The 14,734-nt window shown below is 37.7% G+C and overlaps 1 protein-coding gene across 1 annotated transcript in view; it reads left to right on the forward strand.

Moving 5' to 3' along the window:
• The window catches only part of st6gal2a (ST6 beta-galactosamide alpha-2,6-sialyltranferase 2a), a 62,653-nt gene that overhangs the window by 21,094 nt on the left and 26,825 nt on the right, over positions 1-14,734 (forward strand). The window contains exon 3 of the mRNA XM_066686145.1: positions 8,465-8,624. The gene's annotated coding sequence lies outside the window, so the exon portion shown is untranslated. The remainder of the gene's footprint in view (positions 1-8,464; positions 8,625-14,734) is intronic.

Genomic DNA, 14,734 nt, shown 5'->3' on the forward strand with positions numbered 1-14,734 from the left:
ATTACCCACCTATGGAGCAGGAATAGAGCAAATCTCATTTCAGTTCATGATTTTCAACAGCTCCAGAGAGTGAGGAAAATCTAGCACAGGGACTTTGTAAATACATTAGACCTGTCTTGAGCACACACAGATACATAAGCTAGTGAATGCTAAGGAAATATCTACGTTTTATAAAGTGTTTTTTAATTACAACTGAGCTATGCCTTTAAGTATTACTTTTAAAAATGATAAGTTTTCTTTTAAAGTTTTGTTTTCCTGTTACATTTTTATGGAATTGACATTCTTCATTCATTCAAATGTGCTATAAAACCTTAGCAAGCATACATTGAGAGTCTGAATTAGTGCATAGTTCAGTACTGTATATTCACTCAGTCATACCGTCCTAAGTAAATATACATTTAAGCTATGTGTGTACTTGTCAACAATTTCTGCAAGCAGTAACAGGTATTTTTCTCACTCTGGTAAATATGGAATTATTTGCACTGTAGTATGTGCGTAGCTTGTATCTCACACACTGATGGCATAATCCTCAGATTTACAGCTCATTTCCTCTGAGTCAGCATTTCTACTCTAGCAGTATCTCATCACATGGACAATGACTAGTGTTTGCAACTGCTGACGAAGGCGAGTGCACATCCTGAGAAACACTTCCTGCCATGTAGGTATATGGGTTAATTCCAAAAATTTAAAGTGTATTCTGAAAAGTGTTCAGGCATGGCCTATAGGCTTCACAACAGTGACACGGGTCTAGTGACCCTGTTGCACTATATGGACAAAAGAACTGGGATACCTGCAGGAGATTCAGTTCTAAATCCATGGAGATTAATATGGAGCTGGTTCCCATTTGTAGCTGTAACAGTTTCTTCTCCTCTGGGAAGACTTTCGATGACATTTTGGAGTGTGTCTGTGGGAACTTATGCTGATTCATCCAGATGAGCATGTGTGAGGGACAATGTTGTTCTGGTTCACAGTCTCCATTTGAGCTCATCCCATAGGTGTTTAATGTGGTTTATGACAGGGCCCTGTGTAGGACCACACATACCAAACTCACCCAACCATGCTTTTATGGGCCTTGCTTTGTCCATAGCACAGGACTGCTGGAAAAGAAAAGTGACTTGTTGGCATAAAAGTGCAAGAACTCAGTTGTCCAAAATGTCTTGATCTGTGGAAGAATTAAGCTTTTCCTTTACTGGAACTAAGAGGCCTAGGCCAAACCCTGAAAATCAACCCCATAGCATTATCCTTCTTAAGCGAAACTTTACAGTTGGCACAAAGCAACCAGCAGATAGCATTCTCTTGCCATTTTTCAAACCCAGACCCATCAGACTGGTAGGCAGAGAAGTATAATTTGTCATTTCACAGAACGTTTCCACTACTTCAGAGAGTCCATTGGTAGTGTGCTTTACCACACTCCATTTGACTCTTGGCATTGGAGTTTCTGACACTTCATGGCTGAGTTGCTGTGGTTCCTAAAACTAACTTGTTGCAACAGAGGTTTACAGTACCACACTTGAATTTGGTGAGCTCTTTAGAATAACACATTCTTTCACAAATATTTGAACAGTATTTAGACAGTATGGTTGGACACTTGAGTGTATAGACATGTGCATGTGCATTCAATGAATAGGAGATATGCCCCTATATGTTTGTATATTGTCGCTGTTCATTTAAAACCCGGATCTTCCAAAAAAACTTTACAAGAAGAAGAAAAAATATATATTTATTCTTTTTTTTCATTTTATTTATTTATTTATTTATTTTTTAAGTGAATGTTAAAAGTTTTTATTCCAAGTAATTTTGTGATGCACGATATATCCTCAACCTATATATATATATATATATATATATATATATATATATATATATATATATATATATATATATATCTCCATCTATCCAGTTACTCTTATTGGTCTGATATTGAACTTTTAGCCAATAATACAACTGATAACTTGGTGCCTTTTTATGCTTGTGCATAAAAACCAGTGCTGCACTAATTAGAAACATCTAGAAATCATTCATGCTGAACCATTAAGAAATATTTGGTAAATTATAAATGAACTAAATCTAATAAACTTTAAAAAGTAAAGAAATATACAAATACTCAAGAAAAGTATTGTCCTATGACAACTCATGATGAAAATTTGTTTTGATTTAACAAAAAAAACAGAACCTGAAAAGATAAAATTATTGGTTATTAATATAGTTTCAGCTACATCATGGTGCTAATTGTTGGTTATTATATCAGCCCCAAAAATTCTATATTGGTGCTTTCCTATTAAAAAATTGACAGTAGCAAATAGACAAAGACTATATGCTGTTTGGGAGAGTGGTCAATACCCACTAAGCTCATTTTGCAAATAACATCTCCAGAAACTGTCCTTTTTTGTGCTGTGGAAAAACACAGGCCTACTGTGACTGAGGAGTGCTGGAATTTTGTGTAGAGTTTAGCACAATCTTTTGTCAGACACCAGCAATCATGAAATGACCTTGCCAAGCATACACTCAGACATACATGTTTTACAGAGCTCTGTGTGAGTTGATGCTTACTTATTTGTTAAGAACTTTTAGCCAGTTCTTGTCTTGTCTTTGTCAGTTCTTGTTTGTGATATTGAGTAGTTGATAGTTAGTGAAACAACTTTTTACTAGAAGTTAAAAATTATACAGCAGGTGTAGAAAAATGAAGACAACCCATGTGTGAATACACATGCACATGTACTATTTTGTTGGGTATTTCTAATCCCTACTTATTGTTTTAAATGCAGTAAATACAAAAGGAATATTTAATGCTTTTACTTTTCCAGATTACCGTATTTTCCGCACTATAAGGCGCACCGGATTATAAGGCGCACCTTCATTGAATGACCTATTTTAAAACTTTGTCCATATATAAGGCGCACCGGATTATAAGGCGCATACAATAGACGCTACAGTAGAGGCTGGGGGTTACGTTATGCATCAATTAGATGGAGCTGCGCTAAAGGGAATGTCAACAAAACAGTCAGATAGGTCAGTTCAACTTTATTAATAGATTACAACCCAGCGTAGTTTAAGGTAAAACATGTAGTGCAATGTTAATATACCCCACATAGTGTGTGGGGGGGGAACTTCTCCTCGATTCAATAATAATAATAATCACAATATAGTAACACTCGAAATAGTGCAAAGCGATAACAATATATCAATAACTCAACGTTGCTCAAACGTTAAAATCACACAACACACAAAATAAACACGTAAAGCTCACTTTACTAAGTTATTCCTCTATTCCCGTGTTCTTCTGCGTGACTGATCGCCTTGAGTTTAAACTCTGCGTCATATGCGTGTCTCTTAATAGGAGCCATTTTGGGGTCTTTACATAAAAAACAATGGAAATGAAATATATATACCGGTATATATCCAGCATGCACCGCGCGCGGAAGAAAATGAAGTAGGCGGCTGCTTACCGTAGTTGCGAGACCTGGCTCAATATTGGTCCATATATAAGGCGCACCGGATTATAAGGCGCACTGTCGGCTTTTGAGATAATTTGAGTTTTTAGGTGCGCCTTATAGTGCGGAAAATACGGTAGTTCGTAGATTTTTTTCATCTATATATTTTTTTCTTGGCCCACTTCAGAGTTGCAGTTGTTTAAAAGATAGTAGCTTATAGTTGTATTTTGCACTTTCACATGAACTGTGCTGTTTTTAGTCATCATTTCACACATTCTTTTCTACATCTTCTATATTTGTGGTCTAAGATTCTTGGAAGATATGTGTTATAAAGTAATGGGCATGACACTCTGAACTGTGCATAGTTCATCTAACAAACTGTGAACTGCCATTGATCTACTGCTGCTTCAATGTTTACACGTTAAACTCTCACAGTTTCTCATTTCCATTAGTATTAAAATTATTAGTAAAATTGTACATGTTGTTTGCATGTATATACACAGTATTAGGCAGGAGGATTTAATATTATACACATACACAAGTCATCCAACTACATTTACCTTATTAATGCATTCCTAAAGTATTGGTATCAGATGATGCTGACCACTTCAGCTGAGGGCTGAAAATCCACTGAGAGTACTGTCTGTGTATATTTACCTTAGCTGTGCACTAGGTTTGGCTGTACTTGGTGAGAAAAACTATGATCAGATTCTAAGGACAGCTGTAATGCCCATAACTAGAATCAACTACTCTCCCACAGTCTTTACTGCCAAGCCAGACCCCCAGTTATCATATAGACAGAGAAACATTGCTACTAGACTCTTTCTATGATAAACACATTATGTAAATCTGTAACAGTTTTACTCACTTTCATTTCTGTTAAATTTTAGAAAGTTTTTTTGGATTTGACAATTCACTGATAACATAGTTTTTAGTTTCGTGTTTGATTTCAGGTCCCCCAAAAGACCTTAATACTTGCTCGCAAACACCCATGCCTACGTTTCACTCTAGAGCCAGGCCTGCATGCCAGAGCTAGAACCCCCTGCAGCTTGACTTCTAAATCCTCACTTTGCCCTTTTCTGACTGTGCTCGTCAGTATACATCATCACTGAGAACTACATGACAGAAAGATCAATGTGTTCCCGAACTCAAAAAAGTAAACTTTGTACACTTGAGCTGTTGGCACATGAAAAGGACAAACAGTGCCCTTCAACACTTAAAAATTGAGTTTCTCCTTCAGGTAATTATTGTAAACAGTTGTGGGTTTGTTTTATGCAAAACTTGTAGAGGCCCATACTTATTTTGAATTCAGCTACTTTAAGGCGAACTCATTGTGGACACAGTGTTTCAGATGTGCGTGCATTGTTTGCATGATCTCCATAAAAGCATAAAATGGTTCACTCTGGCTGAAACTGCAAGTGAGCTTCCATTCTGCTACAGGGGTATAAATCTTTTCTGCATTGAACTCTGGAGTTTGAGCAGAGTTGGAGTGATATCAAGTTTATGGTGAAGAACTAATTCAACAACAGTTGGACCTGACATCCCTGAGGATTGTGTGAGTGAATGCCATCAAATCCTCACAGCAGTGTTCTGGCTTATATGTTGATATGCATTATTTCATAATAAAGGTTTTTTCCATACAATCTGTCATTCTTTTTGGCAGTGTTTTGAATTGCTGCATGGCTATGATTCATTCCCAATTTGAGGTTGCTTGAATGAAAGTTTATGTAATTATGAGTGGGACTTTTTGTTTATGATGTTTTTGATAAGGCCTATGTGAGCACAGTTATCACAATGAGGCATTTTTCTGCAACACAATGTCTTTATTTTATTTGTCTCACTCTTCCTCTGTAGAGCTAAGGTTGGTATTACATGCTGTTGAGATCTCTCTCTCTCTCTCTCTCTCTCTCTCTCTCTCTCTCTCACATATACCTAGGAGGTTTATCGTGTGTTCAGCTTTGTGAAATTGTTCATTTGAACTTCCTAATTTGGAACAGCTCCTGTTTCCTTTATGGTAAATTGCAGTGGGGTCGATAAGCCTTATGAATTACAGCACACTAATGAAAGCACTGCACATTAGAGATTAGACACTAGTACTGAGTGACGCTCATTTAACAATAGTCTGCTCAAAAAGACAGTTTGATAAGCTCCTCTCTTCACAACACTGAATAATATAACAAATTAACTTTATTGGATTTTTGTCTGAACTTTATTTCAGTTTCCATTTTGGAATATGTCAAAATTTGCATCAAACCCAAAGGCTGCCATCTGTGTAGCCTTCACAATTTGGGCTCTGTCTTCCCAGCTTTTTCCAATGACTTTCATCCTGGTCTCACACATGCACGCTTCACTTGCCCAATTTCCCTAAATTCTGGTGTGAATTCAAGTGTGTCTGAGCTCTCCCACAGCTACGAGGGTGTGATTCATATCGGTGTCTGCCAGCTCCTGTCACTGCTCCAAATCTCCAGTGGTCCAGATCTCCTCTATTTCTTCCTCCAGCTTGTTCCTAGGAAGGGTTAACGCACAGCATTTCATGATGATGAAAAAAAAAAAAACTCAGTTTTTCATGTGGTACAAACAGGTTAGCTTGTGGTGTTATGTGGATAATTTTTGGAAAGTGTGTGAGCATGAAAACACTTTACCAAATGGAGCTGGACAATATATACACCTACTAATGTCATGTCCATTTTCTGGATTGAGGCTTAAATTTAATATGATGTACCACACTGCAATTAGTACTGGTCGTGTTGTTTTTGAGTTGGATTTGCTGTCATACATTTTTCTGTTAAATACTGATCAGGAAAGATACGACAGTGCTGGGGAAGGTTGGGCATTATCATGTTTATTGTGCCACTGTACCTTTTCCAAAAATTACAGTAGTATGTAGTTTAATCTTGCGGAAGGGACAGAGTGAGATTCTGTCACATAGCAGTCATTAGCAAACAATTTTGTTTTGTCTACACTTCATATCTGGGCGTAACATCAGCATGCAGTGAAACTGGATCTTATGTCTTGCAACTTTCCTATCTTACAGTGAGCCAAAATGATGGTATTTTGTTGAAGTGTTTTTGTTTTCTTGCTGTGCCCTTAATTTTATTTTGCTAAAGACATGGAACATAAGTTTGTTACATTGCTGTCATTCTCAAATACCAGCAACGTCTTCCAATAGCGAGATATAGCCTAACTCTTTGCCATTGTAATACCCAACACTAGTGCTGTCTGCATTTTGGCATTGCAGCAGTAGTGATTTAAACAACAGAACTGCCAAACTCTTCCTTTTGAAAAACACTGGATTATGTACATTTATCACCAGCTTGTCTGAAGTGGGTGGTTTGTCTTTGTTTAATTTTTTTGTAGTTTAGTGTTTAGGCAGCAGTGGTATTTCAGTGTAGTCTTAAATTCTGACACAGGAAGAATGAGATTTCCTGAGACTAGTTTATCATTTACTATAACATTGTTCACTGTAAAAATGGAAAGGTTCATTCTGGCGTTCTGTTTTTCATATTTGAGTATGTTTTAATCGTTAATCATTGTTGGAGTAGTCTGACTTTACAGATGTCGTCTGGAAAAGATAATCATGTTACTTATTACTAAAAATCCAAACATGCCTCTACCAGCTGTACAAAGGAAAATCCAGTAGACATTTTATTTCAATTACAAACGTGCCAGTCATGGTAAATATAATTTAAAATGCCTGTCACTCTCCATGCTTTTGAGCAAAAACAGCTACCTTCAATGTTTTTTTTTCTTTTTTTATAAAACTTTCTTACTGAAAAAAAGAAACTTACTTACTGAGTATAAATTGAGTCTCAGTTGTTGGGGTAAGGTTGACACTCTTCTTCTGCACAGAGTGTGTATCTATCATTTTTGTATTCGCATGGTTACAAGCTTTGGCAGTAATGTTCAGAGGTTTTACACTGCTTCCTTGCCTTATGCTGTTCACATTCATAGTCAAAGTCACACATTCAGCTTTTGTAGCTCTCTCTCACACATGTACACACACACACTGTATGTACAAGCTCAAACAGAGATGATCACTGCAGAAAATATACAATTGAAATGCATTGCATATATTCATTTTTAATTCAAGACATGAATAAAACAACAACCCTCCTTATTTAAGAGCTGTAATGTGATCACAGTGATTTTTACTATAATGTGCCGCACCACTTTATTACAGGAGGAAATTACTGTAATTATATTACTATAATGCTTTAATTGTATAATATTATGCATATATGTTTTGAGTTAAGTTACTGAGTTCCTATTCCTAAGAATAGGAAAAGGTGGAAAGAGACTTTCATTAGTTAAGGTATGCTATTAAGACTAATACAATATTACTAATGCTAATAAAACATTGTTTTCATTGTTTCATTCTTTTATATTTTCTCCAAGTAGAAGCATAAATATATCTAAATTTTAATTTCACCGTAACATTGCTTATTGCTCAAGAATTGGCTAGGGATTGTGAAGATATTCCTGGCTGGGTGGAGTTGGAACCGTATGGTGTAGGATTCATTTGGACTTGGGGAGCAAGGTCGGGTTTATATGGCCAGTAGTGAAGTTGTAGGTGAAGTAAGCTAACAACCCACAAGGCAGGGTTCGAGTCCCAGGTGTGAATGGATAATCTTGGTTGTGCCCTTGAGCAAAAAGCGTAGCCCCCTACTGCCCCAGGCAGTTCTGCTCTCCTGAAAGGCTTTATACTGCTGCCAGACTGGCCATAGTCAAACAGCAAATGGATACAACAATCACTTAAATATTCTTGGGAAAGACCTGTTGATTTTGATTTTGGAAAAAATAAATTATATTAGTTCTAGTTCAGAATTATTTGAATTCTAAATGGTAATCTCATATTTATTTTTAAAAAGATCAATATCTGTGCAGTTATAATCTTACTAATAAGGAGTCTGTTTTTGAGACGTTTCTGTATTCTGAGTACTGCCTGCATTTTGTAGCTAAATGAAGTATTTATATGCTGTTATATGAATTCCCTTGTATACCACCTTGTAATTATAGACCTGTCTCTGTTCCAGGGTCAGCTGGATGACATCACTCAGCTGGATCTGCACCAGAATGGTGCCTGCAATAAAAAACAGAAATAACCCACAAGATTTAATATGAACGCTTCCTGGTCTCTTCAGTGGAGGAGTTTTATAAGAGAGCTCATTGTATTCTCCCAGAATCCCCAATCAGGTAAGCCTTTCTCTTTTGTCACTCAGAGTTGCCTAATATTCTAATAAGCATGGCTTCATAGCTTTCTGTCCTTGACCCCCAGTTTGCTATACCACCCAAGCAGAATTATACCCTGGCAACACTGAGAAATGGGAGAAATGGGACTCCTAACAACTCTGTACCAAAATGTGTCAGTGGTTTTCATCTTTGAGAGACAAGGGAAAATCAAACTCAAGTCTTTCTTCAGATTTAGGGGCAAAAAAAACGAAAAAGAAGACAACTCAACATCATGGGTCTGAAAGAATGTGTTTGTTTATTTAGAATGTCCTAAAATAAAGGAAGTGTTTGTAGAATTAAAAGTAGGCAAACTAAATATCTGTCTTTCATAATTTTTTCTCTAATATTATTTTCTCTTATATAATTTTTTTTTATTTTTTTTTTTATGCCCAATGACTTTAATGAATATGTTGTACTGAATGGTTAATTTGACTGGAGATGGGATTAGATGGATGTTTTCACAGTACTGTATATATTAGAAATACATCTGTATAGATCAGTGAGGAATAGAATAATGGAGGCTGGTTTCTGGGACTCCCATTGTCATTGCTGTGAAAACAATAGCTTGTCCTTTGGGGGAGTTCATTTGTTTCAGTGCAGTGGTGTTTAATATTGGGATCTATTGCATTTAGATCTATATCATACTATTCTTTTGAAATCTGACTTAACCAGTTGTAGCTGTCATGCAGTTGCATGGGGGGGGGCTGTCTAATTACCTTTTAAAAGCTAATAGGATGTTTACGCCTGTGGCTGGCAGTGGTCTCCATCTGCAGAGCAGATTCCATCTCTGAGCTGCTTAGTAAGCTGTACAGCGGCGAGCTCACAGATTAGCTTTTTAAATGGATGCTTCACACTCCTTTTCTCCTGTGACAAAATGGATGAAAACTAATATCCGCTTATGTCCTCCAAAGCAGTCGACCGGCCTCTTGGGCTCAGGCGAATTGAAATTGTTCAACCTCTTACTTACCATTTCTTGAGGCTTAAATCAAAGATACTTAGCGCATGCGAAAAGTCCATCAACAAAGATGAGGGATTTGATTCCCCCCCCCCACCCCTGTCCCTTTGGGCCTGGGTTTTGGATTCTGCCACTGTTTACCATATATTATTCCTTTTAACGTTGGGAGAGAAGGCAGACCGAGCGGGATGAATAATGGATGTGCTTGAAATGGGGCTTGTTGCTAAGGGAGGTGTGAATTCAGCCATGGAGCTGATAACTTTCACAAGCTGCTCCTTTCCCACCCTCCAAACAGCCACATTCACTCCATCCCAACAATTTAATTTTTTTTCTTTGATTTTGCTTTCTTTCGCAGTCCATTTATTTTCTGTCTTCCAAAGCACTGCTGATTGCCACCAGGACATCATCTCGATAAGCAACATTAAATGGGACCACTGCATGACACTTTTTGTTCTTCCGCTTCCTCACTCTTGTCTTTGCTCCTCTCTCTTCTTCTCAGTCTCTCTAGCAGCCAGTACAGATGGTGGTTTTATTTCTGGTCACTGCAGAAATCTGTGTTGGTTTATTTAAGACATTTTTCCAGTTGGATGGAGGGAGTGTGTTTTGTACTATGGGGGCGTGTCTGTTCTGGTGCCATGTGCTAAGTGGACTAAGTGCTAAGTGGTGCATGATTGGAAATGTTTCTCAAAGAGGTGTTCCTCTCTTCTCCCAAAAGAAAGAATTTCCTGAGAAATCGGAGGAAGGAAGCATTCTGTTATTGGGGGGGGCAGAAAGAAGCCAAGAGAAAAACAAAATACATGTATATTTTTAAATAAATTAATAAAAAAATATATTTTTTTTATAGAGATGATCTGTGGCTGTTCAGATCTACCCACAATCTATGCTGATGCCTGGAAAAGACAAAATTCCATTCACTATGTTAAGAGAATTCAAGGTATTCTGGGAAACAGATTAAATTATTAAATGAAGGGAAAATAATTAACGAAATTAAGAACATTTAGTCTTGATATACCCCTCTAGCCCAAAGATAGGAACTGTGCACCCAGTTGAATGGCTATCTCAGCTATAGGGGTGCTTTAATGATACATACTGTTATTTACCAAGTTACAGTTAATGTAGACATTTATAAGTCATTTATATATTAATTCATTCATTATCTGTAACCGCTTATCCAATTCAGGGTCGCGGTGGGTCCAGAGCCTACCTGGAATCATTGGGAGCAAGGCAGGATTACACCCTAGAGGGGGCGCCAGTCCTTCACAGGGCAACACAGACACACACATTCACTCACACACTCACACCTACGGACACTTTCGAGTCGCCAATCCACCTACCAACGTGTGTTTTTTGGACTGTGGGAGGAAACCGGAGCACCCGGAGGAAACCCACGCGGACACGGGGAGAACACACCAACTCCTCACACACAGTCACCCAGAGCGGGAATCGAACCCACAACCTCCAGGTCCCTGGAGCTGTGTGACTGCGACACTACCTGCTGCTCCACCGTGCCGCCCTATATATTAATTAATTATATAAAAAAAACTGTGAATCAAAGTAGCTCTAGGCTATTCATTGAACTGAGTGTCACTGTAGCAGACTTGGTCATCTACGAACATGTAAAATGGAATAAAAAAGTCTTTCATTCATTACACATTCAACTATTGAGCAAAGACGGGATGGATCATTGTCCTGGTATTGAGCACATAGATTTTTGTGTATAACATTGACACACAGCCATTTAAGGAATGGATAGAATGATACTGAGGCGCCTGTGGAAAGGAGCATATGGAAATTCTAAGCCTTTCTGCACACTTGGCTCCATTACTCAGTGTACTGAGTGCTATTAAAAGAGGTAATCGGTTCAGGAGATGCTGTGTTTGTGTGACCATAGTATCATAGCACATCATGCCCGTTTCTACCTCTATTACTGTAACCATCACACTATTTCGCTACATACTCACAACCCCCTCATCCTGGGAAATGGAATAGAGGACATTAGGCGGTCATTCATAATGGAACTGAGTATGGATGTGAAAATGGGGCCAATGAGAAGGACTGGACCGTGGCCAGTCTCAAGGTTGTCTGATAAGAGAGTCTTTTATCTCTTAAGGGCCCCCCTTTTTCTTTTTTGCTCCCCTCCCCCTTACTGGCTGCCAGCTGAAAGGACAGCTTCATGGGCAATGAGAGCAGCTTGCCTTTTGGCCAAATGGCCTTCTGTGCCCCAGTAATAGCAACGAGTGTAAAAATAAAATGCAGGAAAACTTCCTTAACAAAAAGTGGATGGTTTATCAAGCTTTGAGCGTAGGATGTCTTTTTACTTAGGTAAAAGCCGTTCAGTGAGTTCAAGCTGGAAATGTAATTAGAGGTCAAGTCTGCTCAGTGTTGGAATGGCTTTGTAATGTTTTGCACTGCTGGAAGTGTTATAATTTAGCACAGTTTTAAAAAAATATAATAATTCAAGAGGCATGAGGCAAGCTGTATTAAAGTTTAAAGAGTTTTCCTGTCGTTTGTGCAGTAAACCTCAATTGCACTGAACAGTGAAATCTTTATTCAGCATTCCTTCTGTTCCAGTTAAGAAAAGAATAAATATATTGTTACCTGATGAGTGTATTTTGTGAAACGCCATGCATCCCTGTCTTATCTATATGTTTGCCTCTAGAAGGGGAGCATGGGTTTTCCTGCTGCTCACCACTGGAGGACCTTTATGCAGATTTTGAAAATTCTCTTCAGCATTTGTTGAACTTTGGCTACATAGAAAGCAAATTTTTGTTACCACGTCACATAGGAATAGTGTGCAAGTGTTCCATATATTATAGACTACATTTCTGACATTCTGGCAGCTGTTGTCTGCTGTAGTGGCATCCGAATCCAAGCTAGCATCTAAAGGGTTTGCACGCAAACAGACTGGAGAGCTAGCAAATAGTGAAAAAACGTTTTTATGAATTTTATAAAAAGTGTTTTTTTTTCATTACAATCGTGAACTAAACCTTTAATACAGTGTCGTCAGATTTAATGCACCTAATTGTCGTCTCACAGCTTGTCTACTTACTCCATCAATTACACACTCATTCACATTTTGGTACTTCACCACAAGAGGGTGCTCTTATGTGATTTGCATGGTCTTAGTTTTTTTTTTTTTTTTTCTCGTCCCTTTTTCCCCCTCTTTTGACCAAAATCAAAAGCCAATTTTGACAGTTTTCAGTGGGTGAAATTTTCATTCTTTTTTTGTAATATTTCTTAGCAATTGATAGAATTGTTCTATATATTAAAATTGTGCTTTCTACTGAGTACAGATAAAATAGCTGGTCTTCTCTTAATGCACATTTGGTTGTGCCATAGTGAAGGTTATTTAATTTTATGTTCCAGAAGGTTTCTAATATTACATGTTTGTGGTTGTGCATTGAATGTGGATCAGACCCATTTCACCAAGATACAGCCTGTTTTAATTAGTTTAGTATCAGTGCCATTAAAGTCCATTTATCTCTTATTGGTGCATCATTATTTCCAGTGCACTTTAAAATATAGTATGCATACAGTGTTTTCATGTCTGTCATGAGAAATGTATGTGTATCAGGGCTGGGCTATGTGATGTGTGTGTGTTTGTAGGAAGTGTGTGAACGACTTGCATAACGATCTAAAACAGCTCAGCAGAAAGTCCCCCTGCTGTGTGATGGCTCTCACTCATCTAATGAATAATGGAGTGAATGTGCTGTAAGTAGCCAGCGCAAGACTCTCTCACATTCCCTTTCCTCTTCTGTTTTCACTGCAGCCTCACAGTTCAATATTCCTCAGTTTTTCCACTTTCCTTTCTACTTGAATGACTTATCTGTACTCAGGGGTTTATCTGTGGTTACCTTTGGTTACTAGACGTAGTGCAGAGAATAAATGTGGGTCTAAACATGAGAAGTCAAGGATCAATGATCAAAGTGGCTAGGAAACAGTGTTAAAAGATCATATTAAGTCCCATTTGTGTGAACTTGGGAGTGTAAATTGGGTGTATTTAAAAAGGTCTGTTAGTTTTATGAGAGGAAGTGACCACTGATAGAACTTGGCACACTTGGTCATAGCCATTATCCGAGCGAGATTTTGTTTTTTCTGTTGGGAGTGGGTGAGTTTCCAGTCAGGACAAAACCTCTCACAACTCTTAACCTTACAGGAGAAGGGTAAAAATGTTTTAATTTTGAATGGGAGTTAATGGAATGAGAAGTATATTCCATTGTGCCATAATGGAACACTATTTTTTCCTGTGGATTTTTGTTATATTCAAGTTTTGTCAAGACAAAGACACAATGCACTGTTTTCACCACAATAATTGTGGCTAGTTCCCTTCTTTTGCCAGTCTGCTTCAGTAGTTGGCAAAGCATAGTGTATAACACTGTTAGCTCCCACACAGCAGACTGGGGTTCAACTGCTGTATAATTACTGTGCTAAATCAATTAATTTTTGGGCAAAAATCCTAGCATGAGAGTGACCTACCTCTATATCATGAATAAAACTGTAAGTCGCTCTTGAGTCAAATTTGTTTTGGGACAGCTACAATTAAAAATATCACTATAGCTACTGGAATCTATCATCAGAAAACTTGTCACTATGTTTGCCTTTCACTACAGATATTGCAGTGTTTTACAGACTTGTTTCATTTTGTCAGAAAAGTTATGTAAGCATAGAAGGCATTAACACTTTGTACTATAAAAAACATCTAAAATAAACAAAAACCCCTCACTGGCATAAAACGCTAACATGCAACTCTTACAATGTATATATAATAAGCCTTTATTTAGCCGTTATATAGATTAAATTGTTTTTACACTTTTTACAAATTAAATGTGTGGTGGTGTTTTTTTTATTATTTTCTGAAGGTGTGGGTTTTTTTTTTTTTTTTTTTTTACTCATCAGTGAAGTGTAAATCCTACACCCACTCAAAACCATAGACTGTAGAGAAGAGTGGATGGTTCCTCCCTGATTACTCCCATTTTGATGTTTTCAAGCCAATATATGGCTGAAATGGAAGCTGACATCTTGTTTGCACTTGCACAGTAGAGAAAATTGGAGCCAGAGCATGCACAGTACAGGCTGGAGACGTGGCTGTCCGTCTGAATCCCCGCCTTTATTTAAGTGA

This window comes from Hoplias malabaricus, chromosome 12 (genome assembly GCF_029633855.1).
Source record: "Hoplias malabaricus isolate fHopMal1 chromosome 12, fHopMal1.hap1, whole genome shotgun sequence".
Classification (NCBI taxonomy): Eukaryota; Metazoa; Chordata; class Actinopteri; order Characiformes; family Erythrinidae; genus Hoplias; species Hoplias malabaricus.